This window comes from Pomacea canaliculata, linkage group LG4 (genome assembly GCF_003073045.1).
Source record: "Pomacea canaliculata isolate SZHN2017 linkage group LG4, ASM307304v1, whole genome shotgun sequence".
Lineage (NCBI taxonomy): Eukaryota > Metazoa > Mollusca > Gastropoda > Architaenioglossa > Ampullariidae > Pomacea > Pomacea canaliculata.
This window is the reverse complement of record NC_037593.1, coordinates 19,071,375-19,096,124: the sequence shown is the minus strand read 5'-3', so window position 1 is coordinate 19,096,124 and position 24,750 is coordinate 19,071,375. Positions and strand designations below refer to the sequence as shown.

Here is a 24,750-nt window from a genome sequence, read left to right as displayed (position 1 = left end):
TACTTATTCTCAGCCCCAGAGTATAAATATCTCCTCCGACAAATATCTTCATAACAAATTCTTTATTTTCATAAGCTGTGGTTGTGTCCCTTACCGTTCGCGAGTTACGAGCCTTGAGGGAGAGGAATGAACAGATGGTGGAGAGTGTGAAGGTGGGCATGTAAGGCGACATAATGGGAGGACACTCGTTAAATGTCCGTTACCTTGTATTTCAGGTGTTTTTGAACCTCCTGTGAAGTTTTGAAAACTTTGTGTAGGGTCATTGTATAGTATCAGCTTTCAGACGAGATGTTACATCACAATCTGGGTTTCGCAGCAACAACTGCAACTATCAGTAACATCCATTACCTTCACAGCAGCAATGTAGGTGGGGATGGTGCATCAGGAGGACCAGAAGTAGTAGAGGAAGGTAGAAAAATCTGCTTCCTGTTGATATTGAGTTGAATATTGATTTACGTATCTGTCAGCCTCCCCACCTTGCTTTTTATATTCCTTCCTTCCTTCCTTCCTCTCGTAAGACTATTCTTAATCGGACAAATATTGGATAAATGTTTGATGAACTTTGGCAAAGTTTTGACACCACAGTAATACAAAGCTTGTTCACATCTTCACATGTGTCCGGTGTAGGAGGGCTTTCCACATTAACCTCTAGTTTTGCATACATGTAGCATGCCGGAGGAGTACAATGAGACGAGAAAATACCGTGACATGTAACGGAAAAACCTCATTTGAGTGGAACCTCTCCCTTTCATGACTTGCTGAAGGACATGTTAATTCCCTCCATTTTGCGGCTGATAATTAGATCATCACCCAGCCTCCATCTCGTCGATTGACTTCATCGCCGAGAGTCCGATTAAGGAGCGAAGAAAGCATCGCTGTCTTTCAGACGGGAATGCGGAGGTCATGCCCAATGTCCCTGTCGGTGTTATTAGTCTCTCCCGAGGTCTCCTGTCCTGTTATGACGACGGACGAGAGAAGGGGATGATCGCGGCGATGGTCGAGGGCGAAAGGGATCGTCTCTAAACGAATTAGCGGTGCGGCGAGAATTAAGTCTTTGAGACGACCGGGAGGGTTCAGACCTGCTTTCTGCCGCCTGGGCCGTGAAACGGGACCGGACCTCCCCCTCTCACACCCGGACCTCTCCTCCCACAGCTGGACCTCCCATCCCACAGCTGGAACTGGTCTGAACAGGACGATCGTGATGTACCCTCCCTTAATCTAATAAGTTCTACATGGAGTGCATTAAGCCGAATTACTTTCTGAGTCTGGCTGCCAACCGGAGGCTGGTGGACCAAACCCATCGGGTAGTGAGGTAGGGAGGTGGGAGGGAGTGAAGGGCGTTGCAACGTTTGCACTAAGAGGAGGGAGGGGCTGTAGTGACGTGTCCGTGTCCACAGGCATGGCGCCATGTGCTACGGCTGAGTGGAGACTTCTGGTCGCTCTCACCTGGTGATGAATGTCTCATGGATTTCATGTCAACTTTCTTTTTTGATAAGCAAATTGGTGAAGTTTAGATTGGGACGTGTTATACATGTGATTTGAACTCTGCTGGACCGCTTTAGCTAAACCCTCCTCCAAACAAATCCAAATGGCGTTTCTGTCTCCACAAAGTGCAGCTTTCTCGCCTTCTGGTGTCAAAACTTAATTTCTGTATGTAACTGTGTCAGGTTGGTATTAACAGACAAATAATTATGTCTGCATGTATGTATAAAAGTGTTTCCACGCATTTATTTGCTAGTGGAATGAAGGATATAAATTTGTTATCTATGATAAGGTACAGTACGACCATAATTTTTGTCTGCCATTTGGGCGAGGTAGCAGTGGCGAGTATATATACCGTCATGCCCGGCTACATACTAGATGAGACAGGTGTAAAGATGGGAGCCAGATGCGACCACAGCCCCAGAGGCCGTTCATTCGTCTTGCTGATCATAACACAGCAGCTAGAGCCAGGGTCTGGCAATGACAGCCGAGCGGCGACAGGATTATCGCTCACTCCATCAGACCGTTATCGCCTGCTTGTCCGCACACCCACACACACAGACACACTCGCAAACACCGCATCATGCACGCAACGGTCTGCTGCTGGTGTTGCTGCTGCATTTGGTGGAGACGCATCGTGTTGCAGGTCCAGCGGGTGAGGCTGCAACCGTGGAAGATTGATAACTGTTTTCCCGGACCAGTCGTCATGGCACGGTCACGTGACCACGGTACAAATTTTATTCCATCGCGGACATCGATCATGTCGCATGTTCTCACCTGCATTTCGCGTCACATATCTACGATAACAGTGTTGGCGTTTCGAGAATGTTCCATAAACTCCTCCATCAAGAACGACCAAACATACTCTAGACACCTGGCATGAATGGCGGTACATTTTAACTTTTCCCTCCTGTCTCGTTTGAAGCAGTTTTTTTTTTTAATTCTCCAAACGTGTTTTGCGTTTTGCTTTATTTTACCCGGTCCTTTTCCTTTTTTTCTCATTGTTATTTTTAGCAGCCGGATAGGGTACGGGTGGGCGCGATGAAGGTCAGAATGTCGATGTTGTCACGTTGGCCACAGCGTCGGAGGCCGGAGGTTCGTGCCGGTCCCACTGCGTATAATCTGCGCCCGGGTCCGCCATTGTTCGCCCGCCATCCTTGCTTATCTCAGCACCGACGACAACAGAGGACCTTGGTTGGCATGCACCTCCATGGCATGTTGGTAGGCGCCTGCCACTGCTCCACTGCATTCTGCAGACTATCCTGTCCGTTGCTTCACCACGAGGACTGACTGGTCCATTGTATTCTGAGAATTTCTTGTCTGTCTTCCTGTGGTTTCAGCACGAGTACTGACTATTCCATTGTATTCTGAGACTTTCCTGTCTGTCTGTCTGTGGCTTCACCTCGAGGACTGACTATTCCATTGTATTCTGTCGACTGTTTCCCCACGTGCCGTGTCCAGACCAGCTTTCCACGGTGTAAACAGTCCATGTATCTAACATTCTGGCAGAACACTGGAGAAGTTTGACCTTGTAATAACTAACGGGTTAAAAGTATTTATCTAGAAACATCCTGCAAAATGTTGACATTGTTTCTTTTATGTACTTGTTGAAGTGTGCAACTGCGCAAGTAACATGAGAACAGTGTCACTTCATCAAGACACCCGGACTTCCTAGTTCCTCTCATAAATGGGAGTAAAAACAGGATTTTGAAAAAACAAAACAAAAATAAATCGAGGGAATCAGACTCTCTAAAGATGCATCAGATGTTATGTAAAATACTTCCCACCCGATTCCTTTTTGTGCCTGTACTGTATTTCCTGTCTGTCCTTCGTTTTCTCTATTTCTGCATTTCTATTTCTCTTTTTGTTTCTCGCTTGCTCGCTCCACTGAATATAAAATATTTTGTGGATCTCTGAAAACGAGCAGAATAAAGTCGGATACTACAAAAATATAAAAGAAAGAACCTTTGGAGACAGTTAAGTATTTTTTTTAATGGCCTGCAGCCTCTCACATCACCCCATTACTTTGTACAACCTGGTGTAGAGTATGGTGAACATATTCAACTCCAGGACTTTCTTCTCTCTTTCATCTCCACCTTGTTCAATTCTTTTCTTTGTTCTTTACCGTCTGTCTAAAATTGGAATGGCTTCGACGGGGACCTGGATTTTAACCTGGCTTACCTGACTTCCTCGAAGTGAAGAGAAATAAGCGAGAGTAACTTCCCATGGCAACCGGGTGCACGCGGTGGTCGGGTGCGACTAATGCCTGCACAGCAGGCGCGTGCATTGACTGCCACTCGTGTCGGGTGTTGGCTTTCATCGCGCGTTAAACAGCTGCCACCCGGGTGTGGAGACAGCAGTTAGTCTTACCTGCGTGCATCGGCAGACCGTGCAAGTTGATGTTAATGAGTGGAGGCAGTGGCGGACTACAGAAGTCAAGCAGACGTCGAGATGCATGTACCCGCATCACCAGGAGGACACCCAACAGCCCGCACTCGACAGTAGTCGTTGTTGTTGGTGATGGTGACGATGAATACAGATATGATAAATATCATCCAGACAAGATGATGGGAAGATCGCGATGAAAGAAGTTTATGAAGTAAAATGTTAATGCCTGGGTATGTAGTAGAGATGAAGAAAGGCGGGTGGGTGGGTAGAGAAGGTTATCTTCCCTCCGTGATGCGTGTCTTCTGCACACGGAAGGTGTGTGATGGATGACAACGATTACACCGTTATATCCTTAACGATAATTTGCTCTACCAGCATATCAGTCCACAGGCATCTTCCTGTAGAATGACAGAACTGGATGCATGTTCTTTCCTACCTGTACACTCCACCCCAACACATCCAGTCTCTGGTCCATATTTTATTATTATTATTAAATATGAATCATGCATCGCTAGGTCTGTCTGTATCCATGCCTTTCTGTCTGTGTGTATCTGTCTATCCTCCTGTCACAGCATTCTGTCATTCACTTACATTGTTGGTGAAATGGTTTGCGTGTTTGCTTGCTGTGGGTGGGTTCGCGTGACGGCGCATGCGTGTACCTGGGTGGGTGTAGATTATGGCGTGCGTGCATACCTGTGGTCATAGTCTTCAGCAGACATAATGTTTCCTGGTGGTTCCAACTCGTTTTTAAAACCGAAAAAAAGTCAGCAAAACGGGAAACAAGCTCGAAACATGTTTGCCTACCTGAGGAAAAAGAACCACAACTCTTTGTCTTTCCCCAAACCTCCCCACCCACCTCCCAAACAATTTTCAGCCGCTCAGTCCCAACATCAAAATAATGACAACCCAACGATCAAGCCGACAACACAATCACAGTCTCCAAGACTGTCTCATGTCGATGATAGGTCGTATTTATTCCATCAACCGTAAGAACCTCCCTGTGCTTTGCTGCGCTGTTCCTCCCATTGTAGCATCACCACCATTGTATCTCAAAGCTCAGTTTTAGCCGAGCGATTCTCCAATAAATTGCCGTTATCGGCAACTCATTGTAGGCCTGGGTATAAATTTCCACTGACCTCAAAGACAAAGCCGCGTTATCACTAACCTTCCCTGACAACAGTAAGGATCAAGCCGAGACCGGAATTTATAGGTGATTGATGTTCCTCCCGACCAGAGAGTCGAGGGAGATTATTGGTTGACCTGAAGCGATTTTATTACAGAACCGGACTGTCATGTTATAAATTTTACAGAAAGGCCTATCCCTAAAGATCGCCATTTTGCGGTTTTGTAAAACTCTCAGCGGCGGAAGGACGTCAGGGAAGTGACCGTTGCTGACAAGGGGGAGGAGAGTGGAGGTATGAGTCACATCACACCTTCGGAGGAAGTCAAAGGAATTAATAAACTTAAGTTTTATGGACATAAACCCTTCAGAAGGGATTTTAAATACCCGAGATGCAAAAAAAAAAAAAATAAATAAAATAAAAAATTAAAAAATAAAAATAAAAAAAATTGCAGTTTACATGAGAAAATGCATCTGTAGACAAACATATATCTACATTCATGAATAAATATTGATAACTTATTGACACTTTTATACACTGCTCTAACATTTAGACCTTTGACCTTTTTCATTCAGCTTGCTGTCCAGTAATTAGAGCTTCCCCTGGTGCAGGGGAGTTTAACGGGAAGGCAAACACTTACCAGAAGGGGAAAAGGTTTCCGTCGGTCGATTTCAGTGTGTAAGTACCCCTCTTCTCTCCTCCCACCTACCTTCTAGGTAATGAAATTGCGCCTGAGAAAGAGTGTTTACCTGCCATGCCGGGGTAGACTGAAATGCCAAGGGTGAACAGGGTAGGGCTACCCGAATGAAGCACCACCGGGGTGACATGAAAAAAGTGCGTTGGCGACTGTCCGCTGTACAGTTCTCTCCCCCTCCTCAACTGCGTTCACTCCCTTTCCACTCCTAACCTTTCTCCTTCTGTCACCCTGTGCGTGGGTGGTGAGAGTGCCTGCGTGTGTGCGTGCGTGTGTGTGTGTGTGGTCCTCTGTTGGAGACAGAAAGTCCGAGTGGTCCATCTATCATTTTGTCCGAAGATGAATTTATACATTTATATATCTTGTGTCTGCTGAACCCGACCTGTCTGGAAATACAGCGGTTACCGTTCAGAAAAAGTTCTGTGTTTTTCCACATAAATCTGTGCAATTAGTAATGTCATGATTACTGTTGATTAGATGTGCTCTATGGATGATACAGTGATTTTCAGTACCATGATTTTCTAATGACCATCTGTGATTAACAAAAAAAAAAATGTCTGTATTATTTCCACTAGTAGATATTGTCCAAGCTATATGTAGCAGACTGTCTATCATCTGTGATGTCTATATTGTCTACACCTGACATCAGTGATGCGCCCAGCAGTACGAAGAAACCCCAGCGTGCCAGGGCTTCACAAGGCAGTCATGTTAGCCCGTGTGTGTTTAGATGGAGGATCATGCGAGGGAGGTAATAGGTCTCGTTCTTGGCAGGGAATATATAGACGAAGGATCATATGAAGGTAGAGGGGCTCATTTTTGGGCCGGAGGTATAGACAGGAGGATCATATGAGGCAGGGGGTGCATTTTCGGCGGGGTTTTGCACACAATTGTGTACACAGGATCGCAGTGCCGCCCGCTCAGCTCGATCGGCCTATTCTGTGTGTGTGGACACAGGATCATATCCACAACTCATTTAATGGCCATCGGAGTTGCCAGTGCTGTGCATCTGGAAGTGAACGGTAAAGCCGGAGATCAGCTGAACATCCCCCCAACCGTTTTTTTAATTTCTCCGTTTTGGAAATCTCTCACGTTTGCTTCAAATCCAGTCTTATCCAAGGAAAAGATTAAAAAGATTATAGGCTATATGAATATTACAGACAATGATATTACAGACAAGCGGGTGCAAGTTGCAAATATGTTATATGCCTATGTGCTTGTGTTTTTGATAGTGAATACAAACTTCATGTTGGAGAAGAATAATTGCAAGATCTGTCTCTCTCTCATTCACCAACACACACACACACACACACACACTTTAAGGGGAGGCTACAAATCATGCAATGACCAGTTTTATGCAAAAAGCAGAAAAGAGCAGTGTGATAAGGAGAGAGTGGATCATTTCCGTGAGATGCATGCTGGGAGATAAATGCTGTGATAAATTCATGTTTATTAGACACTGTCCCCAACACAAGAAACATTCTAGCAGCCGAGATAACTCCGATCCTATCTGCCCTCTGTAAGGAGCTAGACAGGTCTGAAGATCATACCCGCCACAAAAAAATGGTGTGTGTGAGAGAGAGAGAGAAGGTTAATAATTATGAATGTGATTGTGAATGACCGAATGTAGTAGGTCTGGAATGATTTTAGTCGGTTAAATTGCCTATAAGTATAGTTTGTTTGGTCTGAACATTTATCTTTACACACTTGCTCATGAAAACACGCCCTTGGTATTATTCATATTATATTTGATTCACTCATTGTAGTACTGAGCTACTTGGAATTGGACTAATTTAATACTCGTCTATCTATCCCATTTATGAGAATGTATATATGTGTTTGTGTGTGTGTGTGTGTTGGGGGAAGGGGTCATTGACTGGAATCTTCTGATCTGCTTGATCGATATAGTTAATTGATCTCAGGGAAGTATATCTGACCCTTTGACCTTTTGACACAGCTTTGCTTATCAGTTGCCACTGGGCAGTAATTCCCATCAGCTTGACTGCTAATTCCTCTGATTAAAGATTAAAAAGTGTAAAAGTGAAACTGTTCTTGACGAAATGTGCACCGGAACCTTTTGCCTCCTTGCATGTTGTTCCTTCTTCACAATTAAAAGTTTGGTAACATGTCCATCGTGAAACAGCTCTTCCCTCTGAGTTGTAATCAGGATGAATAAAAATCATTTGAAAAAAAAAAACATCCAGGTCTCGGTTTCTTCACGAATTCTGCTCTTGTGCCTCTTGAGACTGGTTACAACTGACTGCCACTTCTTTCTCTCCCTCCACGAGATATCGCATTCCGAGTTTACTTACCTGATGAACAAAACCTCGCGCTAGGAATCATGGGAGCAAGAAGGAACCATGACTTATCGTTCCCATGTGTGATATTCCTCTGCTGAAAGTGGAAGAAAAAAATCCTATCCCATCATCTTCATTATAATACAGTGTTGGCTTCTGGTAAGTGTAGCGACTCCACCAGTTGTCTTCCACCAAAACAAAGGCGGCGGTTAACGACTGAACCACTGAGTCTCTCCGAACCGGTGGGACAGTCTGGTTTCCAGGTGTGCCACTACGAACACGGGTAGGGACTGATATAAGGATCAATTCCTGCATGCCTACAATGGCTGTTAAGAGAGGATTAATTGCCTGTCTGACGTTAACAGTATCTTTTATCTGCGGCAGACTCCAGTAATAAAGTATGGTTGTGGCCAATATTACGGGGCTACAAACAGGGCAATCTATCGCAGCCAGCAGTAAAGCCCTCAGCTTGCCACACACACACACCCCGCGCTTGCCACCCGCCATGACACCTGTTCCGGGCCGCTTTGTTCCTGATAACACCTTCAGGGTCTCGCACTGGTGTGTTTTCATTACGTCTCCAGGTCGCTGAGGCCTTACGCAATGCTGAGACCGGCGCCTTGCTCTTCTCCATTTTAAAAACCGTTAAAAATATCTGCAGTCATGTTTTAAAACTGTTTCTCGTGATCAGGTTATTTCACACTTTTTTAGTGACTCCATTCATGTCACCCCCTTCTTCCTCTCTCTTTTTTTTTCTATCACTCTGTGTGTTTCACCCCATCCCCACCCGTGACGTCATCATTGTCCGGTCACAGTTCTACCCATTCTCGCAGCGCATCAGTTCAGTTCCATCCCCTGTACAAGCTACATCCATGGCTGTAGGTCCGTGGTGTAACCAGAACGGGTAGATATCTACCCTGTCCGGTGTAACCAAAACACACCAACTACTCCGTGCTTTTCACTCACATAAAAGCGGGTCCTCGGACGCCTACAACAGCGAAAGCCGGTCGTTTGCCCACCTCGCCCACCCCCCTTTCGCGTCTTTACCTCAGGGTGATAAAATTGTCAGCGCCACCTCGCGGCTAATAACTGCGTCTGCGCGCACGTGCTGTCGGTGACACGTCACGCCGCCATGTGTTATCCGTGCGCGGGCGCTCGATGGAGAGACATTAATTAGCTCAGAAGTGCAACACACCGGGCTGGACAGCCCCAGGGCCCTGGCGGAGAAAGAGTTAATTTCTAGCAATTTGACAACAACAGATTGCTCAAGTTACCCTAAACACTCCCCCCTGACCCCCATCCTCCAGTCTCACGGCCAAGGGAGAGCAATGAGTGACTAGGGCCCCGGGTACGAAAGACAACAATTGGGGGTGGAGTGTCAGACGGAATGCTGGGAAACGTCGACACGTGGTCAACGCCAGCACGGATGTGACGTCATAAGCGATGCTTTTCGGCTCCAAGCTGCGCTGACCTGGCATGGGGGTCGTGCTTCTCACCGGTTTAATTTCCTCTCGAGATGAACATAATAATGAAAATTAGCCTGATGAATATTTATACCGCATGAACACGCAGTGTTCTTTTTTGGTTTTGTTTTTGTTTTTTTCATGGAAGTAAATCGTTCACTAACGTTCACCCACCCCACCTGGCCATCCCCCACCCAAGAGAGAGAGAAGATTTTAGCATTGAGCAAGTGTACTAATAATCGCTGATGAGCTTGAACAACACATGCTGGGTGGGGTCAGATGTCACTAAATCCACAACGCCATCTTTGTGTGTGTGAGAGAGAGAAAGAGTGAGAGACGAACAAAAAATCATACTGGTATTTTGCATAATATTGTATAGTATATGTGAAGCTGACTACGAGCATGATCTCCGGTTTCTGTAAAACACGAACTTCCTTTCAACTTCCTGCTCCCTGTGTCACCTCTGACACTTGCCTGTGACACGAGCTGAACGGTTGCACGGGGTGTGTGTGACAGTGACGTCCCCTAAATCGCCAACACTTAGCAAACTATTTGCTTGCGATCAAACGTACATTTAGGAAGTGAGTGTTTTCAAACCCACAACCGAGTGAAGATCGTCTGGTCACGAACGTATGAATGTCAGAACTAACCACAGCTCGGAAACGCCCGGGAAATTACTACGTCACTTCCGGAGTTGGCGTCACGTGACGGCGATCGTGCGCGACGGCGCCGTCAGTGCAAGCGTCCCTCTCACGTCCTGTGGACACAATACGGAAATAAAATGTCGGTGGTAAATCTTTCGTACAACCTTCGATAAATAATTTTCCCAAAACAAACTGTTCACTACATGTATCCGGTTAGGAATTTATTCATTCATGCCTTGACTGATCCCAGCTGACGATCAGCTTCGCCAGTCCGTTAGTAACGGTCCTCGGAGGGAGGAGGGATGGTGGAGCTGTATGGATGCAGCAGCTGATAAGGCTCGCCTCCCTTGAGCGTTGGTAAACAGGTCTTTCAATGTATGGCCAGTTCATCTTGTATTTATTTATTTTTATTTCAGTTTTTTATTTCAGTTATTCTTTTTTCTCTTTGGTTTCCAAGGTAGCACGGAGGACAGTCTTACAGAGTGACATTTAGGCAGTTATTAAAACGGTCAGCTGAACTTTCTGGCACTAAAAAAAAAAAAGTGAGGTTGTTCTCCGCCGGCGTGCTAGCTGTTACATCGTCAACCGTAAAGTTCACGTCAACCAGATGTTATTATTGTTTATTTATGATATCATTTTCCGAGCTGGAGCTCTTCATAAAATGAAACTAGATCATGCGTGGTTTTTGACTGATAACATCAGTCATCTAACTGAAACTTGAAACATTTTATTACAACAGGACATTGTAGAATCAAACCAAGGTTGCGTTACGTGAGCTTTGACACAGTTTTTTTTTCCCGTACATATAAGTATAAATAAGTTTATTAAGATGAATGACCCTTACGAGTATTTAATCGTACAGAAACAAAGCTGCAAAAAAAATAAAATAAAAAACATTCTGTAAATATTCAATCTGCACTGCTGTGGTCCTGTTTTAATTCGTTGCTCTGCTCATGTGGAAATGAGCCTCTATGCCGGACGACTGACGTATTGGTTAAGCAGAACCTAGTACAGGGATTAACACATTTAGCAGAACGTAGTTCCGTGATTAGCACGTTAGGCAGACGTAGGGATGGCTGTCGAGCAGCGTCACCAGGAGGACTAGGGGTGGGGGACACCAGAGTTGACCTACCCGCTTCTTTTTGCACCCTGGTCATGTTACACGCACCATGTCACTTGTCGATGTGATAACGGAGGCCGTGGTGCTGTTCTGAAAGGGGAAAACATCCTACACTTGGACCTGTGCACGATTGAGTGCTGATTGACGCCATGTTAGTTGGCTAAAGCCAGCTTCACACGGTACGACTTCTACTTCGCGGAGCATGAATCTTGCAGCACACGAGCGTCGGGTGCGTGACGAGAGGCGACAAGGAATCAGGGTGGGCAATGTGGGATGCCTTCATTTATTTAGTGTTTCTTAAGTGAACATGGTTTTCATTACCTTTACCTTCCCAGAAGACTTACCTTTCATCCTCATGTTTCAACAGCAAGGTCACTTCTCATCGCCATTTTTCAGCGTTGGGTTTGAACATTACTTAAACATCTCATGAACATTCCTGCAGCATGAACAACAGAGGTTGGTGATAAACACGATGGAGGAGGATGGTGAACTCTCAAGACAAACTTCCAGGAAACAAGGCGCAGCTTGCTTAGTTCTTGTTTACTGCCGTGTGCTCTGCCCATCAGCCGCCATTGCAAGATCCTAAAAGAAAAAAAAAAGTGCGCGGATGAGAGTGAAGTCTGATTTGCACACCCCGACATAAAGCAACAATTGCAGACAGCTAGGAGCCGAACACAGACTTCGGAAATCCTACCAATAAAGAAAAATACAGCAGCATTATGTGACAGCAGGTCCACAGAATAAATCCACCAGCGTCCAGTGCATCACAGACAGAAAATAATGGCGAGCATTCTGTAAGCACAAGTACACATCAGCACACAGCCATCAAAGCGGAATATATCTGTGCCGTCTTGTGGTAAACAAACAGTCATCAAGGAGCTCTGCTATCACAGAAACATGCATCAATTCAGTGTAGCTAACAACAGATACTAAATTTGATCGTGCGCTCACAAATCTTCATATTTATAATAAATAAGAAGTAAATAAAATAAATAAATGTAAACCACAACAAAGAGTAAGATTAACCCGAAGTCATGCAAACTCAAATGTCTTCATGTCTGAACGTTTTGTGTTTTTAACGAGAAGTTTGGGTATTCTGAATGTTACTGCTGAAAGTATTTTCAAACTCATTAATCCTATTGATGTGGTCATTAAAATAAAAATAAAGACAAGAACTGGATGCACGCTAATTAATTCGCGTCTTCTTGTTGTCTTTTAGTCGTTTGGTCATTTAAATGGTCATTTAAAGTGATTTATGAAAGCTGTTTAAGGACTATTTATTTATTCTTTTGTAAAAGTCAGAAGCATCTGGCTGCTAACAACAAGTTTTCAAAAATTGCTATAGAGCCTCGTTCTGATATGTCGCCAAGTCTCATTTCTTTGAGGACGTAAATTTGTCCATCGAGAGCCGACGCCATTCCTGTCTCCAGACTTTCCAGGACTGGGGAAGGTGGTGGTGGTGGTGGTGGTGGTGGTGGTGGTGGTGGTGGTGGTGGTGGTGGTGGTGGTGGTGCTGGTGGTGGTGGTGGTGGTGGTGGAGGGAATGTAGGGGCCTCTACAGTCCGGTCTGCCAGAAAGCCGCGTGCAGCGGACTCCAGGCGACTGTCTGTAAGGAAGCTGACAGTCTGTTACGTCGGGAGGGGCACGTGTGGCGGCGACCTCTTCAGCCCTCCTCCGGCACGTCCCGCACGTGACCGCACGTCCGGCGCCCAGCTTCTGCAGCTTCTGTGGCAGCCACTCGCCGCTTGCTGGCAGGACGGCCGCCCAGGTCCATATGCTGAAATCCAGCCGCGATTAGCACAGCAAAGCTCCTGAGCACAAGCTTTTGTCTCAGACTTTTCGCTCGGGCTGAAGCCATTATCGACCCCCCCAACCACCACCACAGCGACATCTCGTGTCCACTAGCAACGTGGGCGAGACTGTCCACTGGCCAGACGACTCCCGGGTTCCCCATGATCGCGTTGCATTGTGGGAATTCCGGTTTGTGGTTGGGAACGACACCCACAGAGTTTTCGAATGATTAGCTGAGGTTTCGCAGTGTAGTTAATGTTCTTGCTGTGTTATGAGCATTATCATTTCAAAATAAAATCTTTTACGACATTCAACTGTTTTATTTGTCCAGCAAGTCGCAGCTTACTAGGAACAAAGGAGACGCTAATCTTTCTTTATTTGGCTATAAGCCCAGAGGGGCAATGTAGCCTGATCGCTATTATTCTCCATGTATTATTTCTCCTTTGAGGATACTTTCCCTTTTCACTCCTTCATCCTTAACGCCCACTCTCTTTTTTTCTCTCCTTTTTTTCTTTTTTGTCATGACCGGAGATGGAAGAACACGAGCATCCTTGACAGACGGCCTAGGATTTTTTTTTTGGTGGGCTGTCAAAATGGGGGAGAAAACTACCGAAATCCAAAACAATAAAAATGGAAAGGCCACGTGACCTGGGGTAGCGCTGTCAGCGGCCTCTCGGGGTCTTCCGTGAGCAAACACGGGCGCGGGGGCCACGATGATGCGGCACACACGAGAGTCTCATTAACCCGCCGCCAGCAGCGCCCTCCATTTGCCGGCCCGCCAAGTCTTCTCCTCCATCCCTCCTCCTCCTCCTCTGTGGTGCTTCTAAGCCGTCGTCGGAAACGAAACCCAAATCGAAATCGTGAAATTGCAGCACAAAGAAACTGAAAAGACACAACCTACTCACCCTACCCCTCCTTCAAGCTTCTTGATATTTTTTTTTTTGTAAAGATGGGGGGGCTGTAAGGATGGGGGGCTGGCAGTTAGTAAGCACTGCCCCCCAACTTCACCTCCCATCAATGCATCCCCCTCACCATGCCCAGATATGGGAGAAAGTGGGCCGCAAAGCAAAGACGAGTGATGGGTGGGGTAGAAACTTTAGCCAGGTCAACAAAGGACGCAACAGACAAGAACTTTGAGGGGAAAGAAATCCATTCCAACGAGCAGCTTTAAGGCTTGAAAGAATCCTCCACTTTTCAGCTCTTACGAAATTGAAATATCATTTAAGCCTGGCCCAAAGGAGCGCGCGCACAATGTCCAGGGTGGGTAGACTGAGGTGTCGTCTGCTCATCCTTGTCATGGAAATCAAGGCTTTGGGGCGCCGTCTGCTCTGGTGTTGGGCTCTGGAACCCTCCCCCCAGCCAGACACCCATTGCCGGCGATTGTCTCTTGCCCTCCTCCACCGTGGGTCTGGCGGACAAGCAAATGAGGCGCCGATATTCAACTAATAGTTCACGGTTCATTTGACGGCGGGAAAAGAATGATTACGAAATGCTTTTATTGGCACTGCCTTTAAAGGACCGAAATGGAATCGCTGGCCATATTACCAGTTCATAATTTCCGCGCAGTTTGTGATTCGCGTGTTGTTTTGTTGCCGGGGGAGCAGCGGTGGGCTCTTCCTCTCCGGGTTCGGCCATTGTGAACAAACAAAAGACTGTGCAGAAACTCGTTGGCAGGAACACAGGGAATTGTTTCTCGTGCTCTTCGGCGCGCTCTTTGTCGCAGCATCTCTCTCTCTCTCACTCTCGCCACAGCGAGCTTTATGGTCCCGAGGCTGACGGGTCCTTTTGGGCCCCGGGGGGACCAATTTGGCCAGCTCTGGGTTCCGACACCTGTTAATAAAGCCTGCCGTTGGTGCTGGACGTTAAATCTGGCAAGGAGGTCTTCAAAGGCAGACTCATGTTCTGAGGCCTCATCTGACCATTTCCTCATTACCGCGATATCTGCTAGGCAAGCCAGTCCTTGCGCTTCCTTACTTCCGGTTTGCAGCGCCGTGCCTGCGCAAGGGGGCGACAATTTGGTTGCGAAAGTGATATTACTCTGCATTTAATCTCTTTCAGGAAAATGAAGGGAACGGCGGAGGATGAAACATGACCATGTTGGAAGTGAATTGCTCGCCATATTATTTTCTCGTCTTAGGTCTGACTTCCGAGGTAGAGGGCGCTGTATCAATGTCGCTGTGTGCAAGACAGCAGTTAAACTAACATTCGTATACAGGCTAGCCAGGATAACCTATAACTTCTCAATATTTCACGTCCTTGTTTCCCGTAATCAGACGATGTCCGGCGAATTCAAAGGTCGCAGTCGAGCAGGCACCAATGTTGTAAATGTTATGACTATTTCTTTTCTTTAAATCTTGAATTTTGACATTTAGAAATGACAAGGTTTGGGGAAAAGTAACCAACGAATCCGGTCATTAAGCTGTTAAAATTGTTATTTAGACAGACTGTGACGAGGGCATAGGAGGTTAGTCCACATGCAGACTGAGTGTTTTTGGTATAAATATTTATTACAGCTGTTGTTATTGATGATAGTGTTTGGGATAACGTGTTCCTTTAGACACATGTGTGTGTGTGTGTGTATGCACGCGCTCGCGGGTTTTTCTTGTGTTTTTGTGTGCGCATGCGTGTGTCCATATAGGAAAGGAACTTTCAAGCCTTTGTTGCGAGACTTCTATACACAATTCCTGTCAACTTTATTTTTCCTTCAATCCGATAGACCTGGCCTGTAACTAAGGAAATTAAACTTCAGTAAACATGCCCTACTTAAAGGGGAATTTTCCCTTTACACTTAACAAAACAAGACAAACATCCTCCACTTGTAGACTTCACGTACGGCAATAGCAGCAGCTCATTCAAGGACCAAAATACTACAGCCTGCTGCTGCTGCTCCTGGACAGTCTGTCCAGCCATCTGCCCACCACGCCATCAAGCGCAGCCTGAGAGTGAGATGAAGAAAGGAAAGACCGACAGAGATGTCGTCCCATCATTGTATCTCCGTGCTCCTGTGGTGGGAGTAGGAAGGTCGTGTAGGTAGTTTCCGGAAGAAAAAAATTTAAATCTTCTGGGGAAATTTAGTAAAGGAATTGAAGTTCGGTTATTTTTTTTTTTTAAGCTGTCTTGGCGAAAAGGCCGGACTAGGGTGAGGCTAGGGGCCGCGTCACACTGCCTGTCACCTTCTGTCCCCGCAGTGTCCAGCCCTCATCTGGCGTATGGGGTCGGGGACAAAACCGGCGCCATTGTACCGCTCGCCCTGGTCTCCCAATCAGAGCTGCAGTGTTTACTCAGCACAGGCTGCACAAACATCCCCGCAAACTCCTCAAAGACGACCTTCAGGAGAAAAAGAAGAAAAAGACGGGGTGGGGTGGGGGAGGGCAGGATGGAAAGGTGGCGGGTGGGTGGAGGATGGCTGGCTGGATGGGACTGGGAGTGGTGAGAGGTGAGTAGGTCACACATGGGCATGAATTTGGTGGCTGGAGGCTGGAAGAGCTTTTGCACCGGACTGGGGAAGCTGGGTGGAGGGATCCTTGAATTCAGATCAGAGGAAACGGATTTCATTTTGAAAACTAGAAGATTAGATCGACATTTGTGTCTGTGATTCTGAACTCAAAATAAATATGATTTGTGCTCAGGCGGGTTAATGAGGGTAATTGAGCAAAGGAACCTTGGTATATCCTCCTACTGCTAAATAAAAGGAATTTTTACAGCTCATTGTTCTTTCCGAAGGAGAGACACCCAAAGAAAGACATACATAAACTACACACATCCAGCCCCATACCAAAACATGTCAGAAACCAAACGGACAGATACAACACCGAGAAACAAAATAAAAAAGGATGCACGGGGAGGATGCCGGGACATCTCAGTGCAAAACATGGCTGTTTGACAGAGTTGCTGATGATGTAGTTATGATTACAACTCATCCTGCTGTTGTAGCTACCTTCACTTGTATTCACAGGCTTGTTTTAGTGATCACGAGGGTCATGGCGTTGTCACGTGACTGTCACATGACGTGTCCAGAAGACTCGCGGCTCTCAGAGTTTTTCTGGCCCCGGACATTGACGAGTGCGCATGCCCAAAGTTTCCTTTCTTTCACGCGAAATAACGGTAAGAATTGATATCCTCGGATCACACACCTATCAATCCAGCTGCCATGTGCTAATATCCACATTCTAATAATCGAGTTCTTGCATTGATCCCCCGATAATTCTTCTGTTGTACGATCACCACGAGATATACCAGGTTTTTTTTCTATCAACCCAAATTTTTTATTATTTATTTGATTAAGCCAAAAATAAGTTTCAGGCGTTCGAAAGGTCAGAGGAGATTTAAGGGATTGTTTAATCCCTCTGTCAACTGTCTCTGCGTGTCTTTATTCAGCTCCCCGCTTGCATTTATGAGGTTTGACTGGGGTCAGAGATGACTGCACCCTGAAGATAATGCCAGGAGCGAAAGCAATGCATTCTGCAGTTTCAAGATTTATGGTCAGCGGGTGGACGTCACAAACGAGTTATGTCACCTTCGTTGATTGGTGCAGGGGAATCGACTGGCCTCCAAACGAAATGTGTCGTCTTCATTGATTGGTGCAAAGGTTCTACTGGGCTACAGTGACCGTTCCTGCATGGTGCCGTCTCTCTTTCTCTCTATCTCTCTCTATCTCTCACCATTTACTAAAATCATAGGGTGTCCTGCTTTCATGTCAGACTCTAAATGCACTGTTCTTATCAGAAACTCGAAAAAAGCTTCGATCTCTTTAGGAATTCCGGTCCTCGTAATCACAATTGATGAGATCAAAACAGAATTGAAAGTGTCGATGGTTGTTTCTTGTAAAAAAATATTACAAATTTGATGTAAAGCAGATGAATCGTTGTGTCTACTTTTTTGTGTTTTATTATTAAGCATTACTCCTAACACCAGTTCCCACAATGTTAGTCCCTTTTCACCCGTTTCTGCTTTTTGCAACTCTGCTGGTCTTCCTTTTCTTTTCTTTTTTTTTTAACACAATCAGGATACTCTCAGTCCTTCTTACTTGGATCCTCTTTGCGTTTTCTATTCATCATCGGTACTATTGTGGATATTCTGCAGTTCATATGTCCTTGTTGTTGAGTGCTGTTGAATGCTTGAGTATGCGCTATAATAATTTTTCTCGTTTATTATTATTATCGCGAAAACATTCGGTGTTCTTTCCTGCACTCGCCTTCTCTTGTTTTATGAGATGGAGAAGTGAAGATTTAAAAACATATATGGAGCCTTTTCCTTTTTTTTTTCACAATTTTATGATCTAAGGCACAGCATTTGTTTGAAGACAGCATTGAAATATTTGGAACATATCCCTAGTAGCAAAACCTGTTGTAAATAGATTATCATTTAAGGTATTTTTAATGTATCAAACCTAAAACTGAACAAACGCCTTACTCTAAAAAAATTGTAATTATAGACAAGGGAAATAGATCGCAGCAAGTTTCCTAAGCAAATCTTCACTTTCCTCCTCTTTTGCATCCTTTTTCTTTCTCTTCTTTTTCTTCGGAAGAAATTATACAATAAGTCATAAGATAAAGCTTCTACAAAAATTATTATTATTTATCTAAAGTTCAAAATTAAGTCTGAAGAAGAACGCTGCAAATCAAAAACTCATATAAAAATCATCTTGATTGATAATATTTTCTTTGGGCTGACAAATATCCGAAATCGTCGAATAAGTGAGAAATAAATGAGAAAGTTTGATCTCGATGACCGCACGTACAGGTAAAAACTTACAAAAGTGATCTTTCGAACAATTTCAGAAACACAGCATTTCTCTTGTTTTACACAAGGACAACAATTTGTTTGGCACCTTTATTGGAAAAGAACCGAACAAAAGCGAGGGAGATAGAGAAAGCACCACAATTTATTCGTGGAAATTAGTTAATAATGAAATGCAACAAGGACCTGATAGTAATTATTTTCCCAAATGTAAAATTTTGATTCAAGGATCCTTAACCCATTCTTCCACACCATCTGTTGCCTCCACACCGAACTGTCACCCGCGCACTATGAGTCAGAATATTTCGCAAAAATTCTTACACAAGCACGCGGGACGGACTGGGCGTTGCCGAGCGTGTCCGGTCGTTTAACCGGCATTTCTTTAGTCAGTCCAGTGTCTTGTTACACTCATTCATTCCCAGTCTCTACCCTCACTCCTTCCCCTTAGAACGACTAAACCCAGAGTTTCCACTGGACAGTGTGACACGACTGAGGACGACCTAACTGTCCCCCCAAAGCGTTGCCCGGGAGACCGGTCACCTCAGGCGTTGACACCGGAGCAAGACCTCTAGAACCTGTCGTCTGTAATGTCTGCTGACTGTCTACTGACTGTTAGACCAGAAACAACTTTGACCCACAGCTTCTCATCACTGGGGTTTCAGCTCCTCCCCCTTTAGTTACATTTTCAGCCCTTTAAAATGACAAAAATATTAGAGGTATTACCTATCATGCAGTAGCTGAAAACATATATTAATCCATGATAATATTATATTGAACGTTATCTAGTTATTTAGTAATTCGCAAATAAACTCAAATTTACTGCAATTCTCCTACAGCTGGTGAACAAGAAAAAGTTTTATTTGCTCCTTGCCTGCACGTTTTATCTTCCTCCATATTTTCCTTCCTAACATTACTTGCGTTGCTCATCAGTTTGATAACAGCTCATATAGAGAGAGAGAAGAGAGAAGGGAGAGGGAGAGAGACGTGTGCAAAACAATGCAAGCCATCATGTGGAAGCTTCTATTTTTCCCTCCCTTATTACGATGATATGCACCTCGGTGGCTTAGTCTGGTACGACAACATGTAGAGGACCTGAAGTGTATTTATAATTAACACAGAAAGAGGCGCAGACACAGAGAGATGTATAAAGAATGCAATCGACACTTTAATGAATTGAGAATGCGGGTTCAAGCTGGTTTGAGTAAATAACCTGGTCCCTGAAATCTCTATCTTTGTCAACACACTCTGCAAGAAGCACCCTTCTCCTCCGCTTTCAACGATGTCCCGCAAAATGGAGACGCCTCTTGAAATATTGTTTACCGCATATATTTTCTTGTGAGACGGAGAGCCTTGGATCATCATGTACACAAAGGGAGCCTTTGTCACACTTTCCATTTCGAGAAAAAATTCTCCTGGTTCGACATTTCTTTCTTCGGTGAAATAAGCTGAAGAGTGTATGGGCGTTCAGATGGGTATTACCTCAACAGGGATCCAGCAGCCAATTAGAAACATTCAAAACTAATTTGCAATATCGCAGCAACCAATCAGAAGCATTCAAAACTAATTTGCATTATCAGAGTCACCAGACTAGCTTCTAGCTGGAACTATAAAATAATTTTAAGAATTAGAAAAAAATATAGTGTTGAAATTTTGTAAAACAAGAACAGTAACTGTTCCAATAAGGCTTCGTGTGAGATGAATCCTTGCATGTCTTCCTCCCTCCCATGAAGATTCATAATAATTTGTCTAGTTTCGTGATATTTCTCTGTGTGTATGTTCTGGTCTTTTCCTCAAAACACAATTTTTTTCTGTCTTTCTCTCGGAAATGTCCTTGTTGGTAGGGGGTAGGGGCATGCGGTAACGGGTTACCGCCCCTGGCAAATGGACGAGTCTCTTGCATTTTGTCAAAAATAAGAAGGATTTTTTTTTATTCAATGTACTCAGGATGACTGAAAACAATTCAAAATCTCAGCTGCGTTTGCAACCCCCCCCCCCCCACCTTTTTTTTTATTTTTTTTTTTTTTTTTGGTTTGGTCCTCCATCATTTTCCCGTCTGTCTTAATCGACTATTTATTTAGTCGCAATGAAAATAAAAATCAAAGATTGAACGACAGCGAGAGGAAAAAAGAATGAAAGCACACGACCCCAACATTTAGTGCCTTTCCTGTTGTTTTTTCCCCCAATGGCCATAGTTTGTCCGTTTTGCTGGGTTATCTTTTCCAGCCAGCCAGATTAATATCATATAATGATTTTGTCAACATTTCTCCCCTTTATGATGTAAAAGGCCCGGTCCTGCCTGCCAGGTACCTGTCTAGCTACCACCACCCTCCAAACCCTCCCTATTCCCCCCCCCCCCATACACAAAGCCAGTGAAGCGCACGTGCATAGCTCGCAGCTGACGGAGCACGAGGGCTCGGTGGCCAATGTTTGCACGTGAAGCTCGGAAAGCAGCGAAGAACGCGAAAGCCGCTGGAGGAGCCGGACCCGGGCTTAGTGGCCGTCAGACCATGCGGCGCCGGCCGTCCAGAGAGATTATCCGATTACGGGATTAGGCGCCTGACAAAGCGGTTAGGCATGTCCGGGGACCATCTACCTGACCCTGTTGGGAGGATACCTACTTCAAAGTGCCGGCAAACTTCCTGGGAGTTCGTTTTCATGCCAGCGCGTGCCTCCTCTCAGCCATGGTGCCGAGAAATTGCAAAAGGGAGACGAGGAGAGTAAGGAGAGGGTAGATGTCGGGGGGAGGAGGGGAGTTGTTTGGAAGATGACTGCGGATGTTCTTTGGCATCTCCTTATCGTCGCACATCCAAGTCGGTGTGTCCTTGTTTGTAATCCTTTCACGAAATCCTTAAATGGTTTGTAAGTTAAAAGTGTTAAATTTGTAAACATTTTTTTTTTATTCGAGCAATGTACAGAGTCATATTTTTGACTTGAAAGTTATTTTTCAGAAACGAACTGTCATAGATATTGAAAATTAATTGTATGCTAATATTAATGACGGATTAAACTCATATTGTTGACGAGGGAAGACTGTTGTGTATTCTTGTTGTCTTTAGCCCCAGAAGGTCTGCCCTGCGCTTGAGACACAAGTTTTCAGTCCGTTTCTGTCTTTTCCTGTCCACCGCATTCATAATCTTTTCTATTTTTTCCTAGTCTACTTCTTTCACTAAGCCTCAACATTTTCATAGACCATTTCTATAATAGGTTTGTTTAATTGTGTAATTTTACTTTCCTTTTTAGAAGCTTCTGTATGATTCATATTCCATAAACAGATTGTTATGTTTGTCGATGTGCTGAGAAACGTTCACTAGGATGAAGAACAGTTGTAAACATCCACTTGAGGTTTAGTGCAGTGATATGCAATGGCAGTATAAGTTTGATTTAAAAATCATTTTAGTATATGGTATACTAGTAGCTACAACAAAAATCTCAAGTAATAAAAATATGAACACATAAAGGTGATTAGTTGTGTGTTTCTGTGTGTACAGAATGACTTCATAGTTTCTTTATTGTCTTTCGCCTTGTCTCACTATTGGATGATCTCGCCTTGTCTCACTGTGGCTGTCTCATGAGATGATCTCGCCTTGTCTCACTATGTCTCCATGAGATAATCTCGCCTTGTCTCACTGTGACTGTCTCATGAGATGATCTCACCTTGTCTCACTATGTCTCCATGAGATAATCTCGCCTTGTCTCACTATAGCTGTCTCCACGAGATGATCTCGCCTTGTCTCATGAGATAATCTCACCTTGTGGCTGTCTCCATGAGATGATCTCGCAGTTACCGCCATGAAAGCACGCTAGCCGCATGTTCCTCAGGTAGGAATGTCCCTTTGTTGTCGGACCCTAGCTGCCATCGTCCACTCATCCTTCGCTGTATCCTTTCCCCTGTGCGCCTCTTCTCTCCTACTTTCCTCTCATCCTCCACCCCCCACCCTCTCTTGTCGCCAAACCCGCCGACTCTCTCCGTCACCCTGGAGGCGGACTCGCTCGCGCTGTCGTAGCCATAGCAACGGTGGGGAAGGTAAACACGACAACGGCTTTCAATTGTCTGTCTACGTGCCGCGTTACCATGGAGTCGTCGGGGTCTGAACGGAGGTCGATTCTCTCTTCCCCTCCCCTTCCCCCACCCCCTACTCTACCCTTTTGTACGATTGTGTGTGCGTGCGTTTGTGTGTTCGTGCGCGCGCGTATGCATGTGTGTAAGGGTCCGAGCCCTTTCTTGTGTCACTGATGTCAGCATTTGCCCACTGAAAAAAAAATCTTCTCTTGTTTTGGAGCTATTATAATAAATATATATTTGGGAGCTGTAAGTCTATATATTAGGAAGCTGTGTGTACGTATATTAATTACCTATCTGAAAGATATGTGTCTGTACGCATATTAATTATTTATTTTGAAGATAAAAGTATATAAATATATAGATATCGGGAAGCTTTAAGTGCATATGCATATTAATTACATATCTGAAAGATATATTTTTGTTCGCATATTGATTATTTATCTAGAAGTTTTAAGTCTATAGGTATAATTATTATTAACAATAGTTTAGAAATCTGTATTTCTGCGCGAATATTAATAACAAAATTTATTTAAAGCTGTAAGTCTACACATATTACATATTAATTAATATGACTCAAAGGTGTCAGTCTACCATAATAATAAATCTTAGACCTCGTGATGTAGTTCTCTCTGCATATTACATACTTTTTTCTCTCTTTTTTTTTTCTTTTTTTTTTTTTTTTTGAATTTGTAAGTTTGCAGTCATTTCACTCGCTTTAATTTTCTGAGCTGTAAGTCCATCTGCTTATTAACCGCCAAGCGTTTGTAAGTGGCTGTCTAGAGGCATAGTCATCACTATACGTGTCTAAGCTATACGTCACTATTAATGACTATATGCGCGAGAGGCTGCAGCACTGGGTGCTGGAGTGGGGTGGCCGTCTGTCGATCCCATCGATGGGTCAGGCCGCACGAGAGGCTCGCACATGGTACAGCCACCCGCTGTAACTGGCTGGAGAAGTCGGTTGATGAGGAAGAAAAAAAAAAACATTTTTGAAAGAACCATCAGGACGCGAAATCAATGTGTACAGTTGATTGCTAAAACCCCAACATGTTACCCCGAGTATTATTAGACAGCACCAACATCAGGTCTCACGTGCACTGTCTCGGGTGAGGTAGTCGTGGGAGTGTGGGGGACAAAAATTCATTATTCTAAATAACAAGAGAATAGAGAGATAGACTAAAAGACTTTGGAGAGCGTGTGTGTGTGTGTGTGCAAGAGAGAGAGAGAAGGGGGGATTCGGGAAAGAAAAACTAAAATGTTCGTTCTGGGCTTAATAGAGTCTGTCGGGAGAGCCTGCATCAGCTGTGTGTTACCTATTGTGCTCACCTGTGAAATCCGCAGTACAACCCTAACTGCCTCAGGGCCCGTCGCACCTTTCCAGCTCAGACGATAAGACCTCGTGAGTTTGGTGTAAGCTCCGTCTCCGCAGCTTGCGTGATAAAGCCCCGTGGACATGGCAACATCTGTAGTTGATACCCCAAAGCCCTCCCTCTGTAGCCAGACTACACGAGTACCCTCATCCCAGGATTATCCTCAACGAACGACATGTTTGAATTTTAGTAAACAAATGAACGATGGTTGTTTTATTTATACATTTTTTATTGTTTTTATTCTTTCTGTTACATCTGTTCTTTTAATGGTTTACTAGTTGTTATTTAAGTAATATTAAAAAAATACTTAATCATCATCTGTAGACTTTGTAGAGCACAACGCCAAGAACTGCGACAAGGGAATATTCCACTAATTGCAGTCTCACATCAATAAATTTCATTGGTTGTCTTATAATTATCTTACTGTCGTATGTAATCGTTGTCATAAGCCCATAAAGGGTAAAGGGAAAAGTTTGGACCACGTGGGCTGGTTGTAAGGTCGTGATGTGACGTCACAAGGTAACGGCAAGTAATCATGCAGATAGACCGGTAATCCTAGGGACAGATAACTGCTGAGTCAA

General features: G+C 44.6%; 1 long non-coding RNA gene across 3 annotated transcripts in view; it reads left to right on the top strand.

The window, feature by feature from the left end:
• LOC112562035 overlaps positions 1–24,750 on the top strand; it is a 44,168-nt gene that overhangs the window by 10,862 nt on the left and 8,556 nt on the right. The window lies entirely within an intron of this gene.